This window comes from Carcharodon carcharias, chromosome 7 (genome assembly GCF_017639515.1).
Source record: "Carcharodon carcharias isolate sCarCar2 chromosome 7, sCarCar2.pri, whole genome shotgun sequence".
Classification (NCBI taxonomy): Eukaryota; Metazoa; Chordata; class Chondrichthyes; order Lamniformes; family Lamnidae; genus Carcharodon; species Carcharodon carcharias.
This window is the reverse complement of record NC_054473.1, coordinates 130,289,956-130,312,098: the sequence shown is the minus strand read 5'-3', so window position 1 is coordinate 130,312,098 and position 22,143 is coordinate 130,289,956. Positions and strand designations below refer to the sequence as shown.

The 22,143-nt window shown below is 42.6% G+C and overlaps 1 protein-coding gene across 1 annotated transcript in view; it reads left to right on the top strand.

The window, feature by feature from the left end:
- The window catches only part of carmil2 (capping protein regulator and myosin 1 linker 2), a 180,505-nt gene that overhangs the window by 10,189 nt on the left and 148,173 nt on the right, over positions 1–22,143 (top strand). Inside the window, exon 2 of the mRNA XM_041191410.1 lies at positions 12,720–12,779. The gene's annotated coding sequence lies outside the window, so the exon portion shown is untranslated. The remainder of the gene's footprint in view (positions 1–12,719; positions 12,780–22,143) is intronic.

The window sequence follows — 22,143 nt, the reverse complement described above, 5'->3', positions numbered from 1 at the left end:
CTCAGTTCGCTGGTAAGTTTCTGGTAGAGTTGGCTTCTTGAACCAGACAATACTCTTATTTCAAAAGATAGAGAGGGAGAAAAAGCAGCCTTCAATCTGTTTCCTCTGCTGAAGACCTTCCTGACACTGCATGTGTCACTTGCAATCTCTCTATAGTGGCTGGGCAGCCTTGCCATGAAATACTTCACCCATTGTGTATTTCCAAGAGGTTTTGGGTGTGTTTGTCTGTGGCAGCCATTGTTTCAAAATCCAGTAGGACTTTGCATTTTAATATCATTTCCTTAGACAGTTACATGGGTGTCTGGATTACAGGTAATGTCTCTCTCTTCACACTCTTGAGGATGATTTGTTTGTTTCTCATCCTCACCTAGGAATGTGGTCTTACACTTTTAAGCAGTTTGTTCTGCCTCAGTCCAAACTGCAAAATTTCTGGTCAGTTGAAAGTCGAAAAATCATATTTTCAAAAATAAAGGGGCGTAGCCTCATGACAATACTTAACAAAATAGGTTCTGCCTGCCTGGTCAATCTTGGAGCCTAACAGCAGCCTTTAGCCTTGAACAAGCCATTAACAATAAACCACAGGCTTCCCTAAGGGTAGGGGTGGGGGCAGGTGGTGGGAGGGCATTTCCTCCTCTACAATGGCTGTCTGGCAGCTGTAGATGTGTTTATTTTCAAAATTTTTGGAAGTGTTGAAAGGCCGCCTCCAACTTGAGGCGTTCTCTCTCTCCCTAACCTGCACTCAATCAGATCCAACAGAAGAGCTAAGAAATGCTATTCAGCAGCAAACACTGGCTATGTTTTCCACTGAACTGAGAGGTTAAACATCAACTCATGGAGCTTTTAACTGGGAGTGGGGTTCAAGGCAACATCAAGCCATCTTGATGTCATCAATTTGAGGCCCTAACCATTTAACTCTTAAATCTCCTTTACAGCCCATCGGCTGAGTGCCCGCCTGAAACAAGCAGAGAGATAATCAGTTGGCTGTCGGTAGGTGAAGATTGAGTGCCTTCAGAGGCTGCTTGCTGACACTGAGTTAGGTTGGGGAGAGGTAGGGTTATGATAGGGTCTTGTGGGTGGAATGGGTAGTAGACCAGGGTAGCAAAGGTCCAGATTTTCCTGTGGAGCTTGGAGCAACAGGCTTGTTCCTCATTGCCCCACAGTGTGTAGTTCAACACTTAACTCCTCAACCCTACTAGACACCTTGCTCAGCCAACAGTTACAAATCATTGGACTCCAGTTTGCACATATCGCTGAGGCTTCTGTCTGAGGCAGGTGGGCACCTTGGCTACCTCAGAAAGCACCAGTTAAGGTAGTGGCAAGCAGGATTAGACTGAAAATGGGGCCATAACTTCTCAGAATTAATTTTATCTGTGCAATCACTCCCATTACTGCTCGGAAATGTGGGTTAAAATTGCCCCATTTTTTTCTGTCTTTAGGTTACTGGATAGACAATGTGATTTGCTGACTTTAGAAAGAAATATGACAAAAAACATTTTGGACAGAGATACACCCTATAAACTACCAAGCAGACCCAGGCCAGATTTTAAGGCCCTGTTGACATCATGCATCATGGAAGGTGGGGGTACAATATGGTGAGAACGTCAAAAATAAGTTTCATGCCGTCATGAAGCCAGTTTGCGATTGTCCGCTCCACCTGTTAATGGCTGGCCGCATTTCCCACCATTGCACGTTGGGAACCTAATTTCAATATTTTAGTGTTCAAAACTATAGCCCTGCTCGCCAGAATCACTCCCCACGCACTGTATCATCCAGGCATGTCAGCATGATTGCACACCAATATGTTTCATAAATGTACATAAGCAACATGCAGCTGGTGAGCTGCACTTCACTCGGGACTTCAAGGTTTGTTTGCCTGCCTCGCTTCGGTCAGCACTCGCAGTCATCAGCGCCAGGCTTTGCAGGCAAAACCACATCACTTTTAGGGCTGGGGGGGGGGCTCACAGGACGAGGGCTGTACTGGGGAAGGGGGATATCCCAGGTGTGTGTGGGGGCACATGTTGATCTGTGCAAGTGGCTTCAAGATGGTGAGGGCTGAGGAGGCAGTCTCCAGGGGAGATGAGGCCAGATGGAGATGTGAGGATGTGTGGGAGAGAATGAGTGGTGATGTCCATGATCTGGCAGTGAGTGAGATGCCAGTGAATGTTTGATGAGCTTGTAAGTGTGTGAGTTTAGAGTGATGAGATGTTTGCCTAACCCTGGCGACACAGATGAGATCATTCATCCATTTTCTGCACAGGATGGCTGACCTCTTGTGTGCAGCATTGACACTGTCCACCTCTGCCACCGTCTCCCAAGCCAGAGTGGTGAGACTGATGGGCCTCCAGCGGCCAAAGCGGGGGTCAAGGATATTGCGGCATGCCCCTACAGCGTCCAGAAGGCATCCCAGGGTCTCCACTATTCTTGGTTTTTTGGGGCCGTGTCTTCAACGGAACAATCCTGGGCTGCAAGCATTGAGAAGTGTGCATGCAGCTGCAGTTTAAATGTGGTGCCCTGCGTGAGGAAGCGACAAGGCAATAGTGTGGCAGGCAACTTGGAGGCCGTCCGCCAGCGAGAGTGTGTTTCGTGTAGCTGCATAATTAATGAGGTGGGAATGGGACGATGCAGCATGAAAACCTGCCATCGCGGCTGGCTGGTAAAACGACTTTGTTCCTGCCCACTACCGCACTTTGTGCAAATCTGGGATGATTCCACCCCCAGTGACAATAATAGCAAAGATAGACACATGTTAACAGTAATATATAGAACCTAGCTGCTCCTTAGAATATAGAAAATCACGAACAGTTGCGCCTGCCCTGCTAAAACTCAACGCAAACCAACCTGACATAAAGGGATGAATTTTGAAGCTCGATGCGGGCGAAACTGGAGACAGACAGGCCCAGAATTACCCACTGCTGGCTGGCGGACAGATTGTTGGAACAGTCCCACCCCAAGACGTTTTCAGAAAGGCTGGGACAGGGCGAAACAGCTGTTCACTTGCAAGTAGCCAATAAAGGCATTTAAAGGGGTCCATTAAAGTCCCTCCCTTGCACCAGCTGGAATTTTCCAGTTGGCAGGCAGGCCCCTTACAGTGGCTGAAACATGGCCGGTGAGAGGAGGCAGCCTACCATTAGTGGACCAGGGGGCTAGCGTTCCAGTGGGCTTTATAAAATGCCTCGTAGCCACAAATTATAAATTATCACAACTGCGGCCACAGGCCGCCCTGTAGAGAGGCTCCCTCTCCACGATCAGGGTCTGGCAGCTGTGGGCATGTTTATTTTCTCTCTCCCTTATCTGGTAGGCTGCCAGTCTCTCGGTTCTGGAGGGCTTCCTATTGGGCCTCCAGCACCGAGCTCCCACTCACTGTCCTTAATTGGACTGCGGGCTAATTGGCCATTCCTTGGAAAATCGTGTTGGGGTCTACTTCCAATATATGGGGTTGGGACCTAGAAATGAACCCAATGTCGGGGTCCTGACCCCAGGCTGAAAATCTAGCCCAGTTTCTAACTAGACGTTTTTGCGTGGGTTAATTTCTAACCTTCTGCAGAGGCAGTTGCCTGTAAGTTTTGTCCGTTTGTCTGTCTCTCTCTCATAAATTCTGTATGGGGTCAGCTAATTGTAAATGTATGCAAACCACCAATAACTGCTGAAACAATCTGATTGGTGCTAAGTGATACAACAGGGTTATAAACTAAGGTAGCATCTGTGAAAGCTCTCTCCACAGATGCTGCCAGACCTGAGTATTTCTAGCATTTCCATTTTTTATATGTAACATAAGGTATTTGCATATTATTATTTCTTTGGTACTTAACACAAAAGAATTTTCCTTCCTGAGTGTCAGCTGGGCAGCTGATAGGTGCAGCATATCAGAAGTAAGCTGTGCCTATCACAGGATTTGGCTTTTGTCTCGTGTCTGGTGTACGCCTGGCACAGATTCAAACCATCGCACTCACTAACCCTACACCCACAACCCCGCTGCCCTCAGATGTACTTTGTGTCTTAAAACTGGGGAGGAAATAGCAGTGCAATTGTACAAGGACCCTCAAGTCTCTTTGGATCTCCATTGTTTCTAGCTATTTCACCATTTTGAAAGTATTCAGTTTTACCCTTTTTAGGCCCAAAGTGAATGACCTTATATTTGCCTGCATCATAGTGCCAGCCACAGCATTTGGTGGTGCTCTTGCCTCTGAGTCAGAAGGTTGTGCGTTCAAGTCCATCTCCAGGACTAGAGCACAAAAATTAAAACTGACATTCTAGTGCAGTACTGAGGGAGTGCTGCACTATCGAAGACACTGTCTGTCAGATAAGACATTAAACCATGGTCCCATCTGCCCTTTCAGATGAACATAAAAGATCCCATGGCACTATGCTGAAGAACAGGGGAGTTATTCCTGGCATCCTGGCCAATATTTATCTCTGAAACAATATACAAAAGCAGATTATCTGGTCATTATCACATTGCTGATCGTGAGAACTTGCTGTGTGCAAATTGGCTGCTGCATTCTCTACATTACAACTGAGACTACCACTTTATTTGTACTTGGCTGTAAGGTGCTTTGGGACTTCCTGTGGTCACGACAAGATTTTCTTTCTCCATTTAAATCCACTTGCCACAGTTTTGCCCATTTGCTTAATCTATTAATGTCGCTTTCTAATTTTATGCTTCTATTATAATGTTTGGAATGCTGCCAATCTTTGCCAATCAGTGGCAAATTTTGGTATGTGGATCTCTAACCTATCATCTAAGTGATTAATAAGAACAGTGAATGGTTGAGGCCCCAACACAGATCCCTGCAGAGCCTCAGTAATCAATGAAGAGTATTAATCTACTTCTTTTGTAAAATAAAGTATACTGGAAGTGAACTGCATTCATCATGCAAAGTATTGTGGAGAAAGCAGGGAGCGGAGACATGTATTAGAAAATGCTGGTTTTTCTCTAAGGAGAGCTGATGCATTTTCTGGCCAGCTTAATTAGCCACTTATATTCCTGATGAGCTAATTAGACATTGACTCTGCAGTGAAGTGCATGTTTCCATCCAAATTTTTTTTTCCATCCTAAACTTCCTCTTGACTCATACACCTGGAACAGCACCTCACAAGTGGTAAAAATTTGTAATACATTTTCTGAGCGTTGCCTTTTCATTTAATTTATCACTGCACCAGTTTTTAAAATGGAAAAGGAGGAGCTGATGCACCCTTCATTTAATACAATATAAACAGTTCAGCACCAAGCTATTGCTGCTTATGGGAGCATTCAGTGGAAAGTGGTGCACAGCCAAACAGCAGGAAATAATGCAAAACAAAATCAAACAGACATGCTACGTCTCACACAAAAGCTTTGAAATTTTTTTGTTTTTAACTGGTTTCATACTTGCTAACAGAAAGCAGAAGGAAAAAGGGGCACTGTCTCCTGAGTGCCTTAACCTGCAATAATGTGAACCATTTCATTAGACAGAACTGAAACCAGTTTTACTTAAGATATGGTATGTTTAAGGCATGATTTTATATGCTTAATGTGTATTTCTGTGCTCCTTTATGTTGAAGAAAATACTGTACATATGGAACAGATTCCCAATAAAAATAGTGAATGCGTTGGTTAACTCATTTTAAAAAGAAATAACTGGTTAGAATAGGTTTTAGGAATTTAAGAACAGATGTACACTGAGATCATCAAATCCTCTGTGCGATGTAATGGCTCTAATGCTGTTAGGATGCATTGGAAAACAAACACTCAAAGCTAAAACATTTATGTCAGCTGTGGCTCAGTGGTAGCACTCTCCTTAGAAAGTTGAGAGTTAAAATCCTACTCCAGGGACAAGTATAAAATTGCGGAGACAGGGGTGCAGGACGTCCTGGATGGGAAAACCGGAAACACAGGCTTGATGGACTTCCTGGTCAAATTAACAACAGGATGCCGTGATGGAGTTCTGTTTCCATTAAAATGGTAAATAAACCTTTTCCATGGGGTGTAACTCATGAGAGCTGAATTAATTAAGATGGTCTTTAGTTGGTGAGATACTCAGATGGTATGCCACCTCTTGTAGAAACTGCAATTGAATTCTTGAGTGTCAGTACTTCTAGCTAACAGGAAATGGTCATCTCTGAAGAATAAATAACTGCTTTTTAACTGGCTCACTGAAATATTGTGATGGAGATGACGCATCAGCCGGGATCTTACTGGCACCCCATGGTCCTGATGTTGGGACAAAATGAGGCTCCTGAGCCTGCACGAGTGAACAGCAGGACCGAGATGGCAATTTTACTAGTCGAGCCCAATCAGAAGGCTGGCAGCTCTGCAGTCTTTGGCAGCTACACCAATAGAGATAGCCACTGCTGAGGCTACTGGGGTGGAGAAGCGCCACTGAAGGCCTGGTACAAGAGTTACCAGGAGCATAGGCCCCAGCAATCAGAGGGGTGAATCCTCCAGTGGTGTCGGAACCATAGGAACAGCCATTGTCTCCAGGGACCTTTCCTTGGACCATGGAGCTTCTGGAAAGGAAGACCCCTCCCCTGGGAAGCTGTTGGGAGGCAGACTCAATGTAGTTGGTGGACTCACCATTTGGCAGGCAGGGGATTCTGCCACTGGTAAAATCCTCTAGGCCTGGTTTAATGGCTGTCTATAGGCCAATTAGTTGATCGCTCGCTTCCAGTTAGTGGACGCCAGACATGTTGCTGTTCCCGCTGCTAAAAAGAGCCCCTGGCGGCAGAAACATTTTGAGCTTCCGTTTTGATGCCATTCACTGCCATTTCACCACTCCTCCTGCCTCCCAGCCCATCTCCAAGCAGCTGGTAAAATTCCTGCCATCATATCAACAAATTAACAAATAGAGAAGTAAACAGTCTTGATCTTTAAATATTCAAATACCAATAATTGAGCAAAGATCCTTCACTTCCTCTACTTTTCCTCAAGCATTGACAAATATAATGCCTTATTGCAAAGGCCCAATTGCTGCAAAATGTGAACAGTCTCTGATTAACCACAGTTCGGAGTTGACAGGGGGTAAGCTTTATGCAGACCACAGTTCTATTTATATGAATGCTAACAAACAAAGTGACCTAGGTCAAAGTTAGCTACTAAACCCAGTTCAAAGTTCCAAGCAGAAAATGATGTTGGCAGCAGCCAAGGTGCAAGAGACTTATTGGTAGTAGAGAAAGCATAATAAAGTGTAAGCATCCCAAAGCAGGGTACAAGATGCTCGAAACATAGAAAGGTGGATTGGTTCATTGCTGCAAACCTGCCTATGTCCAGGCTATTTCTTTAGTTGCTTATTTTCATGCAGATATGCTGCAAGACTAGTATGAACTATCCTGTTTGATCTCCTGCAGTGAATGAACCTTTGAAATCTGAAAGATAGATTCTAATGAAATGGGGCCTCCATTGTCAATGATGTCAGTCACAACTTTATGGGCAAATATCCAAATATTACACTGTGTAGGTGTAGAACAGCTACCTTCATTTAACAGTATATAGCCATTCATACAGAACTTTAGACACATGTTTTTATATAGCTTATTTCAGCCCAAAAAGAGCAATTCTAACTTGCTCCATCTGGTGCAAATAGAATGGGAGTGGCTAAAAAATTGTGGTGCTGTTCTTATCTTATCTTCCCATTCTAATCCCAATGCCATGTTCACTATCATTAGCAGATCTGCCTAGTTTACAAGAGTAAGTACACTTTAAAAAAACTTATTTAGCTGTAAAGTACTTTGTGTTTTCCGTCACAATGATGTGATTTGTGCATGAGCGATATTAATCTATATTGATGCTACCATCTAGAAGAACTAGGGCAGCAGACACATGGGAAAACCACCACCTAAAGATCCCCTGCAAGCCACTCACCATCCTGACTTGGAAATATATCGCCGATACTTCACTGTTGCTGGGTCAAAATCTTGGAACTCCCTCCCTCTCAGCACAGTGGGCGTACCTATCCCACATGGACTGCAGCAGTTCAAGAAGGCAGCTCACTACCACCTTTTCAATGGCAATTAGGGAGGGGCAATAAATGCTGGCCTAGCCAACAGTGCCCACATCCTATGAATGAATTTTAAAATAATTCACCAACTGACCAAACATATACTGAACTGTTTAAAGAGGACTTTAAAAAAAAAACAAGAAAAGACATTGACTAAAGATGGCTGCTGCAAGTCACCTGACATCTGGTATGACAAAAACAAAAAACTGCGGATGCTGGAAATCAAAAACAAAAACAGAATTACCTGGAAAAACTCAGCAGGTCTGGCAGCATCGGCGGAGAAGAAAAGAGTCAACGTTTCAAATCCTCATGACCCTTCAACAGAACTGGGTGAATCCAAGGACAGTTCTGGATGAAGGGTCATGAGGACTCGAAACGTTGACTCTTTTCTTCTCTGCCGATGCTGCCAGACCTGTTGAGTTTTTTCTGGTATGACAAGTTGACCAGGTTCTGGAAAGTTCCACTGTGAATTCAGATATCCCACAATATCCTTCTCTGGAATTTCACACCTGAGGGTATCAAGAACCATTTCAAAGAGATTTACTGAAATGTACTGGATATAGCATTTACATTCCAAAAGACTACCTCTCCAGCAGGCACACAGTCTGCTAGAACCATGGTTATATGGAGATATGTCTTCCTATCTCGTCAGGATGGATAATGATTAATTCAGGATGTTAATGGACTTTTGGCTGGGCTGTGGCATTGCCCACAGCGGGTCTTTTGTTGCTTTGCTTGTTCCATTACACTCCATCTGAGCTTGCATTGTGAATTCTTTTGTCATTTAATTTCTCTTGCTCTCCCTCTATCACAGACCTTTTTTGTTCTTTTTTCCACCCTCTCCCCTTTCACTTGCTCAAAATCTATTGCATTTCTAACTTTTCCCAGTTCTGGTGAAAGTTCATAGACCTGAAATGTTGGACAGTGGGCTGCAAGGCAGGTTGGCTGTCCATTCCAAGGAGGCAGGCAACCAATTAGCATAATCAAATGACCTATTAAGGCCATTTTAAGGAGCTGTTGACGCTTGTGGCCCCTTGCCACGTGGGATGGCTGCCAGCTTCATGGAAGTGTCTTCCCTGCAGCAATACAGGGGTGGGGGGGTGGCATGGTGGGGGTGTCATTAGAGCTGGAAGCTCCATGTCCAACAGAAAGCCCATGGACAGGAAAGACAGTGATTGGTGAGGCCTTCCCCTTTAGCCATCTGCCTGAACTTTATTTGAACTTACTGTCTGAGGGTGCCTCCATGATGAGTCACCCTCTTGACCCTCGATCTGCCTCAACAGTGCCTATCTCTTCCGATGGCATTGCTGTGGCTTCAGTGCTGCCAACCCTCAGGAGCCTGCCTGCCATCCTTAATAGGATGACAAATTAGGAAGCAGCCTCACTGAATCACTAAACCACTCTTACTGCTGGCAAGTGTGGGCTTGAGACCCATTTCAACCTGGCATCAGGGTCCTGAAGCCCATGATAAAATTCAGCTCATTAATTTTCCAGAGATGCTGCCAGACCTGCTGCATTTTTCCAACATTTTCTATTTTTATTTCTTTCTTTACTATTGGCGTTCAACATGAAATAGCAGTTGGGGTTATTATTTGAAAGGGCGTTCACCTTGTAAATACTCAGGTCATTAGTATCTGTGTGCATATCTCCTGGCTGGATTACTTTAAATTCCCATGGAGAGACTTTCAATGATTTTAATTCCTTCCCTTCAAACCCCACAAGAGGTCTGGGACTCAATCATCCTGCTCACTCTACTGTAGTTGGAGGAAAAAGAGTCAAGGGTCAAGGAACCTCAAGGATCTGCAGCTAGGGCTGTGAGGAGACCACACAAGGTGCAGGCTACTGGCAGATGTCCTTACCCTGCCCATAGGGCTTTCTGGGGTGCTGAAGAGGATGTTACAAACTTTTGCCCGGCTCTTACCACAAGAGCTGGAAGTCACTCTCAGCTTGCAACACATTGTCTTCAGCAGTTAAGCTGACTATGAGCCATATTTTCTTTCCACGTTGGGCTATTTCCAAGCTGCAGCATGTATCTTCAGTGCCATTAGTCAGTCTTTATCCATGCCTGCATCAAACAGATCACTGATGCTTTCTTTGCTAAGGACACCAGCAGTCAGCAGAAAATGATTGACATAAGATCACATGGGATATACAGCACAGAAACAGGCCATTTGACCCAGCCACCCTGTGCCAGTATTTATGCTACCCTCAAGCCTCCTGCGGTCTTTCCTCATGAAAGTATTCCCTATTGGATTTCCTGGTGATTATTTTACATTGATAGCTGTTGTTTTGCTCTTCCCTGAAAACGGAAACATTCTCCCTGTGTCTATTCTATCAAAACCTTTCATAACTATAAAGATTTTTGCTGGCATCCCTCAAGGTCAGGCTGTGAATGATTGCACTCAGAAAACCATCAGGACACTTCCCTATGAGTCAGCCACCTTCATGAATAGCAAGTGATCACCACCAGTGTGTTGTACTGGTATGCACCAACTTTCCTGGCAGTTGTCATGATGTCTCCATATTGCACCAGATGAACAAGAGATGTGCCCTCTTGCGGTTGATGGAGGTCCACATGGAGGAAGAGAGGTATTTGGAGAGCTGGGGAGGGGGAAGTGTTGTAACCCAGGTCTAATACAGCAAAATAGAGTTAGGAAGTTATCATTCGGACCCTTGCTGTTCAGGTCAGGCTGTTGAAACACTTGTGGCACTGAGTCCCTGTCCCAGGTGGTGCTGCAGGTGTTGACATTGTTGTCACCTTCTTTAGGATTGCCTCAGCGCCTGCTTGGGCACCTTATTGACACCTGAGGTGAACAGGACCTGCTTGTGTGTCTCTATGAGCTCCATTAGTACCTCCTCCTTTGTCTCAGAATCAAGACGACCTTGCTTGCATAAAAGGATGGTTTATCTTTATGATTTTAGATGTACTATCTATTCATCAGATTCAATAAGACTTTTAAAATGTTGAAGTCAAAGGTTCATAGATTTATTAAGCATAAACTATATAGAATGGTACTTAAACATACACTTAAAAGATAATAGTTGGCAATTCAGTATTACAGTGATACAGTATTTTAGACTGATCAAACTCCTAAGAATGAATGCTCATTGCTAACTGCCACTTTGTATACATTTATTTCACTCTGGCTGTGTGACTATTAATATGTTTCTTAATTACATGATTATACCAAAAGCTAAAATACATTTCAATTTAAGGAGAGTTTAATTGAATTTTTTAGTAAATTCAGCTGGTAACCTGGTTTCTTTACTAGCAAGTTCTTCTTGCAGTTCAGCTCTGTGTAATTCCCTTACTTTGTTACCAACAATTTTGCTCTTAATTGCGATTCAACCAAATGAAGCCTTCAATTATAATTTTGGCTTTAATCCTGTACAATTCGGCACCAACTCACTCCTTTCTTCTACAGAAACTCCAAATGTTTTTTGTTTTACCAATACCTTTTCTTTTGCAGGACTAACTGTTACAAACTCGTACAAGTTAGGAACCTGTGTTCAACAGTATCTCTTCATTAAGTTCCCTTATTAAATAGGTGATTACTTTACATTCAAATTTACCAGTAAAGTAGGGTCAGCCTTCGTTCAAAAGTTCAACGTTCACTAGGTTAAAATTTAATAATTCTTCCTGCTAATAAAGGCTAAAAGCTAACATTTACGGCAATATAAAGAAAAATCAATCGCTCTTTAACATGAGTGGACTTCAAGTCAGTCAGTTTTGCATACACTAAGATAAAAGCAAAATAATTGCAGATGCTGGAAATCCAAAACAAAAACAAAAATACCTGGAAAAACTCAGCAAGTCTGGCAGCATCTGCAGAGAGGAACACAGTTAACGTTTCGAGTCCGAATGACCCTTCAACAGTTCTGAACTCACCTCTCCGCAGATGCTGCCTGACCTGCTGAGTTTTTCCAGGTATTTTTGTTTCAGTTTTGCATACACGTTGCTTCCCAGAAGCCTGTCCGTTGCAGCACAAATTTCCACAGGATTGAATGACACCTCGTTTCAAGCCGTACCCTTATTCTTTAAATGGGCACTGGGCTTAGTGGGTATCCCACTTACCAACTGCTAGAAGCCCGAAGCTGGAATCTTTTGGGGATTCTCAATTGATTGTACTCCAGGCTACATACTTGGCAAGTATTTGTTTTCTTGTTTATTCAGATGCATCTTTGCGGTTGCGATTTGCTGGGAAATTCGACCATTAAACTTCAACATTAAAACGGTACAGCCCATCCGCCCTTTGCCCTGCCCACTTTCCACCCAAAAACATCCCATGGTTAAAAAAAAGAAACTGACCCTGTATTTCCTTCGCTGTGCATCCAAAATGAAGTAGTAACCCTGTAATTTCTATTTCAAGGAAATCAGGCTTTCGCTTCCCACACTCCTCTTCCTACGGTGCTTTCTCTACGTGTCAAACATAAACAGGTTGCCATAGGGCAATGCTATTTTTGTAAACAAATGACCTTACACTTAATTTGTTTAGCTATCTAAACACAAAGTAACTACCAACCTCCATCAATTTTTGGTATGAGTTGGTTGCGTTGCTTGGCTAGGTAGGTAGCTGATCTGATGGAAACCCTAGTTTCACCAGTGCGAGAATGATCCGTTAAGAGCCTGTGCTCCCTCATGATGAACTGTTGTTTGTGGTTTTCGTGGAATTGATCGACATTCCGTCCTCTCTGATGTACCCTGCCTACAGTTCTAACAATCCATGCATTCGCCTTTGCTTCCAGGTAGAAAGTTCTTTCAATTACTTGGAGATCAACGCGATCAATGCTATCGACCACACTCAGGTAAACACATTAATCCTTACGTAGAATGTTGTTAAGTAACCCCCACTATTAACACTGAAGGGGTTCTGAAGCGCAGCTACATGTTTGTATTCAATAATCAAACCCCGTGAAGAACGTGACAAAAAGGTGCTAAGATAAGATGTCAGATTTTTTGTCAGCCCTTAAAATGTGCAATGCATTTTATGTAAATTTGCAAAAGACTCCTGCGTAATCCACCTACTATCGCGTTTTTAATCTTAACTTTCATGAGAGTTGTGAACATTTCTAAGAAGGTGTTTGCTGAACGTTTCGGCTAACATTGCTTGCACTTTTTTCCTACACATTATTGAGGAGAAAATATATTTTCGTTGCTTATATTTAAACCTGTCAAGGGTAACTCCTTGTTAAAATTAATTATGATATGGTATATGATGTAGGATGGATACAACAACCTGCTGGGATTGGCTAGCATTTAGAATGTTTTACCATAAAATGATGCTCTGCGCTGCAAGAAATTGCTGCTCTTCCTACCTGCTGCATTTCCCCAATCAACCAATGCAACTACCTCACGTGCTTTTTGCAACACTGGCCATTTTCGCGCAGTCTGGGTTTGGGTTGGTTAGAGCGTAGTTAATAAAGGAAGAGAATTTGCATGTTACTGTTAGAAATATTGCATTCTCTGATTCGTCTAAATAAATTTAACAGTAAAATGTAGATTGACTTCATTTGTATAATGTGCAAAGCCCTTCCAGAATACAAGAGCAGGGTTGCAATTGTCTAGACACTGTGACAAGGTAAGGGAGTTCGCATTTATCTTTAAATGCTAATGTTAAATGTTACACGGACAGGTCAATTAGAAAGATCTGTATCTGGACTACAGAACAGTGATAGTCACTGGTGCAATTTACAGGTAGCCTTCTAAATTGTCTACTGCCTTTTTTACTCCCCTAATTCATAATTATTTTGCATGTTTAATGCTACTGTAATGGGATAAACTGAATGAGAAGCAAAAGATAACAAGAGCCCCAAGCCAGGAGGAAGCTGCAATCGCTTTTATTATGGAACACAACAAATGAGAAGATAAAAACAAAAAACTGCGGATGCTGGAAATCCAAAACAAAAACAATTGCCTGGAAAAACTCAGCAGGTCTGGCAGCATCGGCGTCAGGAGGACTCGAAACGTCAACTTTGTTCTTCTCCGCCGATGCTGCCAGACCTGCTGAGTTTTTCCAGGTAATTTTGTTTTACAACAAATGAGAAGCCATCCAAAAGGCACTTCAGCTGTTGTAGTTATTTTCACATTTCTGAAATTTGTGAAAGCAATGGTACAACTTACAGACAAAACCTGAGATTGTGTCTCCTGTGTAAACCCTACGGTGCATAGTGGTGTGTAATCATGACTCATTAAAGCTGGGTACAATTGAGATGAGCAATATCTTGCTAAACCTAATGAGCCAATTTAGGGTTTGGGAAAAGTAACAACATTGCTAGTTCAGTTGGTAAAACTGAATCTGAATTAACAAACCCAATGGGGTACTATAGTCTAATTGACGACTGTCAACTGTCTTTTGTTTAATTCATTCATGGGATGTGGGCATTGCTGGCTGGGCCAGCATTTATTGCCCACCCCTAATTACCCTTGAAAAGGTGGCGGTGAGCTGCCTTCTTGAACTGCTGCAGCCCATGTGGTGTTGGTAGACTGACAGTGCTGTTAGGGAGGGTGTGCCAAGATTTTGACCCAGCGACAGTGAAGGAACAACGATATATTTCCTAGTCAGGATGGTGAGTGGCTTGGAGGGGAACTTCCAGGTGGTGGTGTTCCTATGGCCCGAGTTTTCAGCTCAGTGGGCGGTCATGATCGACGGGCCCGGGATCAGCCAGGAAATGGACCTCCGACCGTGATTGGCCCCTGACTGCGATTTCGTGCTAGCTGGCCAATTAACAGCCAACCACTGTGAAATGCGCTGAAAAGCTCAGCGCTGCTGGGGTGGGGGTGGGAAGAGGGCAGGCTGTGATGTCAGCGCAGGCCTGGGCCAGCCTGATAGAAAGCTCCCTGTAGGCAGAGAGCTGAGGGCCTGAAACAACAAAAATAAAGGTTTCAAAACCTGAAAAAAAGTGTCATCATAATCCATCACCTGGGGGAGAAATATTCAGCTTGGTGGGTGGGCATGCACCTGACCTGCTTGAGTGTGAAATGACGTATGTTGACCTCAGCTGAGCATCCCAAAGTCAGTGCACAGTCACGCAACAGTTCCGTCGGTGGGTGTGCGCTGGAGCCCACTGACAATTAAAAGATCTGTTAAGGCCATTAAGTAATCAATTTCGCTGCTGGTCCAACCTAACGGTTGGCGGTTAAGGAAACCTCATCCACGGGTGGGCTGAGGTTTCCAAAAGCAAATAAAAATAAAATAAAAACTTTAATTTTTCATTAGTAACATGTCCCTGCTCATGTGACAGAGGGACATGTTTCATTACATTTTTATTTATAATTTTTTTTTCATATCTCTTCATCTCCCTGAGGCAGCTCCATGCCTCGGAGATTATGAAGCACTTACTTGTATGCATGCATGAAGTTCGCACTCAGCCTGCTTGTCCTCCTCACCGACCCCCCCCCCCCCTTGCACAGGCAGTGCTCAGCGCTGCTGCTCACGTTTCACGCTGGGCGGGCATTAATTGGCCTGCCAGCACAAAATCGCGGTCCAGTGTTGATTGCAGGTGACAGCTGGCTTCCTGACTGCCCCTGCCCGCCCCCACCCAGCTCCCCTCACCAAGGGCAAAATACTGCCTCTGAAAATTTAGCTAATGAAAATGCCGTCCACAGAAATTTATTTATATTTCATTTTATCATAGACATCTCATTCTGCCTGTGGATGAGGTTTGATGAAAAATGCAAAGGCTGCCTGGCCAATTCACCCGTCCGCTTACTGTAAGGTTGGACGGGCTAGGTAAAATGACAGACAATTGCTCCATTACTGGGCTTAATTGCCCTCTTAATTGTCGGTGGGCATGCTTCTGACTTTTGTGCTTTCCTGCCGACCGAAATATCGTGCAAGTGCGGAATGACGTCAGGACACTCACCTGACATCATCTCACACAATTTCACGTGTAATCGGGTCAGGTGCACGCCCGCCCGATCAGCATAAAATTCAGCTCCATGTGTCTACTATCAAGCAGGCAATGCTGTTGACTTGCCCTTTCTCCCTCTGGTGAAGTGTATCCCCTTCCTGCAGCACATCTACCCATCGTCGGAGGCAAGACCACCATCCTATATTTGAAATACTGATGATGAAGACTAATACTTGTTTCAGGAATTCAAATGAAATTGTTTACCTGGCCATTGTTTATGTGGGATTCTTAGCAGTGTCAGCCAGCTATCCAACTGCAAGGACCATCACAGCTGAGCCTGACCCTGTTCTCACTTGGCATCCACACCCATGGGGCTCTGTGAGGGACTTTTGGATAGCAATCTGCAACAATAGCCCTGGATAGTTTCTCCTCACCCCAAAGATATAGGGTGTTATGACATGGCGGATGATGTGCACTAGCTGGATCAAATCCATGAAGGAAACTTGATCACACGGTCACAACTGTTTTGCAATTTCTAATTTATTTTGAGATGCATGCCCTGAATTCAGAAGTAATAAAACTACCATGACTACAGAGGTTTTTAGAAAACTAAATTAAACGTTTATTGACAAAAGAAATGATTTCTACAAATTAGTACTATAATACCTCCTAAAACCCCTAATTACTCTGGTTTCCAGTTACACCCTCTTTAAGACAACAGTAAAAACAAATAGATTTAAACAGATCCAGGCAAAGCCACACATTACCCTGAATGGTCAAATTCAAAGTGAGTTTTCTCAGCTTCAGTTCCTGTAGACAGCAGCTTGATGCACAGAGGCTGGAGGCTTTTCACACTTGTGTAGGTACCAATGACATAGGTAGGACTAGGAAAGAGGTTCTGCTGAGGGACTGCGAGCACCTCGGGGCTAAATTAAAAAGCAGAACCACAAAGGTAATAATCTCTGGACCACTACCTGAGCCAAATGCAAATTGGTGTAGGATAAATAAGAGTAGAGAGGTAAATGTGTGGCTCAAAGATTGATGTGGGAGAAACGTGTTCTGATTCATGGGGCACTGGCACCAGTTCTGGGGAAGGAGAGAGCTGTTCCATTGGGACAGGCTTCATCTGAACCATACTGGGACCAGTGTCCTGCCGAATCACATAACTAGGGTATAGATAGGACTTTAAACTAATTAGTTGGGGTGAGGGTTCAATTGACGGGAAGTTTAAAAAATCAAAAAGAAACAAGAGGTGCAGGGTAGCGAAGAGGCGAACGATAATCAAACCAAAGAAAGGGGCAGAAAATATAAGCAGAAGAATGCAGCAGAAATTAGAACCAGAATGAGTAATAATGGTAACAAGTCAAAGCTTAAGGCTCTTTATCTGAATGCACGCAGCAGATAGATGAGTTGACGGCACAAATAGAAATAAATGAACATAACTTGATAGCTATTACAGAGATGTGGTTGCAGGGTGAACTCAATATTCAAGGGTATTCGACATTGTGGAAAAATAGCCAAAACGGAAAAGGAGGTGGGGTAGTTTTGTTAATAAAGGAAGATATCAGTGTGGTAGTAAGTAGAGATATCGGTGCAATAGATCATGATGTTGAATCAGTTTGGGTGGAAATAAAGCATAGCAAGGGGAAGAAGTCACAGGTGGGAGTCGCCTATAGGACCCCGAAGAGTTGCCTCACTGCAAAGTATAAATCGGGAGATAATGGAGGCATGTAAGAAGGGCGCTACAATTGTCATGGGTGATTTTAATCTACATATTGACTGGACAAATCAGATTGGCAGGGATAATATGGAAGATGAATTTGTAGAGTGCATCAGAGATTGTTTCTTAGAGCAATATAGGCATAACCTACCCGGGAACTGGTTATTTTAGATCTGGTAGTATGCAATGAGGTGGGATTAATAAGAGATATCGTAGTTAAGGATCCCCTACGGGATAGCGATCACAGCATGTAGGATTTCAAATTCAGTTTCAGGGCGAGCAACTCACGTTTCAAACCAGTGTCTTCAACTTAAATAAGGGCAATTACAGAGGTAGAAAGAAGGAGAAGTCCAAAGCAGGCTGGGAAAATAGTCTAAGGGGAAAGTCAGTGGATGAGCAGTGGGAGACATTTAAGCAGATATTTCATAACGCTCATGACTTGTTTTCCCTCGGTCCTACAATCTTGCTTCTATTTTTATTTTAATTACATTTTTACATTTTGTAAAATTTACTTATTTCTACTTTTGTTTTTATTTTAAAATGCTAAGTCTTAAACAGTTTCTAACATCCATTTTTTGTAGCCAGTTAAAAGCCTGATTAACGAATGACGTTGTTATGACACAAAGATAGATAGGAAAATAAGTTGGGAAGAGGACATAAGGAGGCTACAACCAGATATAGATGAGTTAAGTGAGTGGGCAAAGATCTGGCAGATAGAGTATAATGTGGGAAAATGTGAAATTGTGCATTTTGGCAAGAAGAGTAAAAGAGAAGCTGGTTATCTAAATGATGAGAGATTGCAGAGCTCTAAGATGCTGAGGAATCTGAGTGTCCTAGTGTTTGAATCACAAAAGGCTAGTATGCAAGCACAGCAAGTAATTAGGAAAGCTAATAGAATGTTATAATTTCTGGCAAGGGGAATTGAATACAAAAGTAGGGAGATTATGCTTCAATTGTACAGGACATAAGTGAGACCACATTTGGAGTACTGTGTACAGTATTGGTCACCTTATTTAAGGAAGGATGTAAATGCGTTGGAAGCAGTTCAGAGAAGGTTTCTCAGACTAATACCTGGGATGGGTGGGTTGTCTTATGAGGAAAGGACAGACTAGGCTTGTATCCGCTGGAGTTTAGAAGAGTAAGAGGTGACTTGATTGAAATATATAAGATCCTGAGGGGCCATGACAGGGTGGATGTGGAGAGGATGTTTCCTCTTGTGGAAGAATCTAGAACTAGGGGTCACTGTTTAAAAATAAAGGGTTGCCCATTTAAAACAGAGATAAGGCGAAATGTTTTCACTCAGTGTTATGAGTCTTTGGAACTCTCTACCTGTAATGGTGGTGGAAGCAGAGTCTTTGAATATTTTTAAGGCAGAGGCGGGTTGATTGTTGGTAAGCAAGGGGGTGATAGGTTATTGGGGGTAGGTGGGATGCAGATTTCAGGTTACTATCAGATCAGCCACGGTCTTATTAAATAGTGGAGCAGGCTCAAGGGGCTGAATGGTCCACTCCTGATCCATGTTCGTATGTTCATATGCACTCAATATGGTCAAATATCAAAAATGTGTCAAAACAAGAGGAGCAGCTAATGGACTAATTTACTGATCAGAGGCCCACTGAGCTGCACGTGCACTTTACACTATGCCGAGGATTGAAGAGTCTTTGCTCAATATGATTTCATATTTCATAGTGATCCATCACATTCTAGCTATTAGAGTTAGACTTTCTTTGATTAGTTCTGCAGAGGATGTGTAAAAACTGTTGTCCACACTAAACTACTCATCAGTTCTATCAGTTCAGCCCACACATAGACTGTAAACTCTGCCCCACTCCAGCACTTTATAATGCATCATCTAGATATAGCAATTTCAGAAGTCAATGGTCAATGCCTGAGGTAAGGAGTGAACAGTAGGAGGTAAAGCAGAGCACTGGATAGATCATTTTTTCCAAAACTAATAACCATGGAATGTACGTAAGTGTAAGTATTTGAGGCTGGAAGGAGAATATTGTTGGAGTATCCCAAGGATTGGTCTTGTGACTTTTACTATTCTTAATGGGATCAAGAACCTGTAATTCTGGCAGAAGTATGCTGGAAGGACTTGACAATACATTGGAACCCTGATATTCCAAGTCCTGGCCTACACCACAATTTGCAGCAAATTTTACAAGTAGATGTCTTGAATGCACATTTAGTGGTGTGGGCAACCACTAATGGCCTCCGAATCATGGGACCTTCCAGGATAATTCAACGCAGTCAGCAATGAAGGTCAGTGGTGAGTCAGAACCCTGATTTAGCCTAAATGCCAAAATCAATGGCTTGCAGACTTTCAGGCCAAATATATTGACATCTTGGAGGAGGGCACAGTAAGCAAAATCTCCAATTTGTAGCCGATACAAAATGAGCAGACAAAGGTCAATAATGAGGACCAATGCAACCAGGACCTGTGGAACCTTAGATGGTTTAATGTGCAAAAGGAGGCTGTTCCGTCAATGTGTCTGTGGTGGCAGTTTACGGGAGCAATCCAAAAATAATCCCTTTGCCCTGTTCTCTCTGCATATAACTCTAATATTGTGTTTCCTGTCCATCAACTACCTTTCTATTGATATTCCTATGTGTCCTCTTGTATCACAGCTGTAAATGTTTGTAAAAATCTCCAACACACCTTACTGTAGCTGTCTTCTGAAAATTCACATATGTTATAGTTACTGCCATTCCTTTGTCTAACAAATCTGGAACTTCTTAAAAATACTCTTAAATTTTTCTGACATGAATATGCTTCACCACCTCTGCACTGGTTGTTCTTGATTAACCTATGCATCTATCTGCATACATTAATAAGGATTTGGATCTTAAAGGTAACAAGATACAGTTCAATATAGGTAAGCTTAAAATAATTATGATGAAACCAAAAGAATCAATTTATGTTAAATGAAGGTGATGCTTAATGCTGATTAGAAAAAGGGTTAAAAGGATTAGAAAATGGTTAAATTAAAGAAATGATGACAGTGAAAAATGAACTGTAGAATATTTATATTGTTGTGCTATCAGATAATAGTCCATCCTCTTTTGGAATGCTGTATAGTTATGAAGTTTTGGTTACCTAATACAAAGATATGAAAATGGTAAATAATACATAGCTTTTCTTTGCCTGCAATTTAAAAACAAAATGGAATTCTAGACACAATTTCAGTCCACAGAATGTGCAAAGTTAATTGATTTTAGTTGGGGTGATGCTGTGGACACTGCAGTTTACTGCAGCAGCCCCAAAGAAGCAGCTGAGCCTTACAGGTGAGGAAAATACCAAGTTTGCACCCGGTCTCTGTTGAGTTGGCTATAATTGGCTTCAGTGCCTATGTTTTAATAAATGAAAGCAACGCCTGGGTTCTGCTTCTAATTGTTATCTGCCGGCCCTCTGCAGGAAAGTGTAGATTTATGCATTGTGGTTTGGCCTGGCGGTGATCTCCCATCCACTTCACAATGGAACAGCCTTTGCTGATGCACTCAAAAAGATCACATAAATAATAGCCGTTCAGGTGAGGTATCAGCGGATGCCTGGTCCACAGAACCACACCCAGGCAACCCCTAGGGAAGGGTGAAACATTTGTGGATAATTCTTTTTTAAATTACCAAACAAATGGACCCTTTCAAGTGAAATGCCATCCTGTTAAAGTACTGTACCATTCAAATTTTGTGGTTTAGAATTCTAAGGGACAAAAAAATTATGAAACAAAAAGTTCGAGATGATGTTCATTGATCAGGATGACACTTAGGTCGCAATAAAACCACTAAAATGGCAACATATATGTCTGTTGATCTCAATCTGCAATGTAGCAGGAAATAATGAGCTCGGGTCAAAAGATTTTATCGTTTACACAATGGAAAACATACTTATTACCTCTTGGGCAGACGTGCGTCACACTGCTTTGCATAACCACTAATTTTACTTAAAAGTTCTCCCTCTCTTGATCTTTGGTAGCTCTGTCCTTGAACATATAATTTAGGCAGTTTATTCTGCAACAATTTTCAACCAGGTTGTTTTCTTGTTTAAAAAAAGTTCTCTGAGTTTACAAACATGTGGAAATTCATCTATGATGTGGGGATAGTAGCACATTATAGATCTGTTTTATGAAATTGCACTTCCTTTGTTTGCTGGAGTGCATATTCTGATCTGCAGCCTATTATCTTCCGACATGCACAAACATTCTTAAAACCAACCCTTAACGTTCTCTTTTGGACGTGGATAATTCAGTATTAAACAACCGATGTTCCTTGTTTATTTTTGCTTATTTGAGAGCATTTTGTATCTTAGTTCCACAAGGCACTTTTAAGCTGTTGAAATTTTTTTAAAAAATCCTCTTTCGCCGGTTTACTCCCTTCCCATGAAGGCGTGGATTCTTTGCTAGTGTTTGGCCCATTGGGCCCAGCCACTATCCAGTAGCTTGTCCAAGTGACCGTGCTGCTTGTTTGAGTTCAGACAGCGAATGTTCAATGGCATTTGATGTGTGGCGGTACTGCAGCCAGGTTCAATCCTATTCTTATATAAAAGCAAAAAACTGCAGATGCTGGAAATCCAAAATAAAAATAAAAATACCTGGAAAA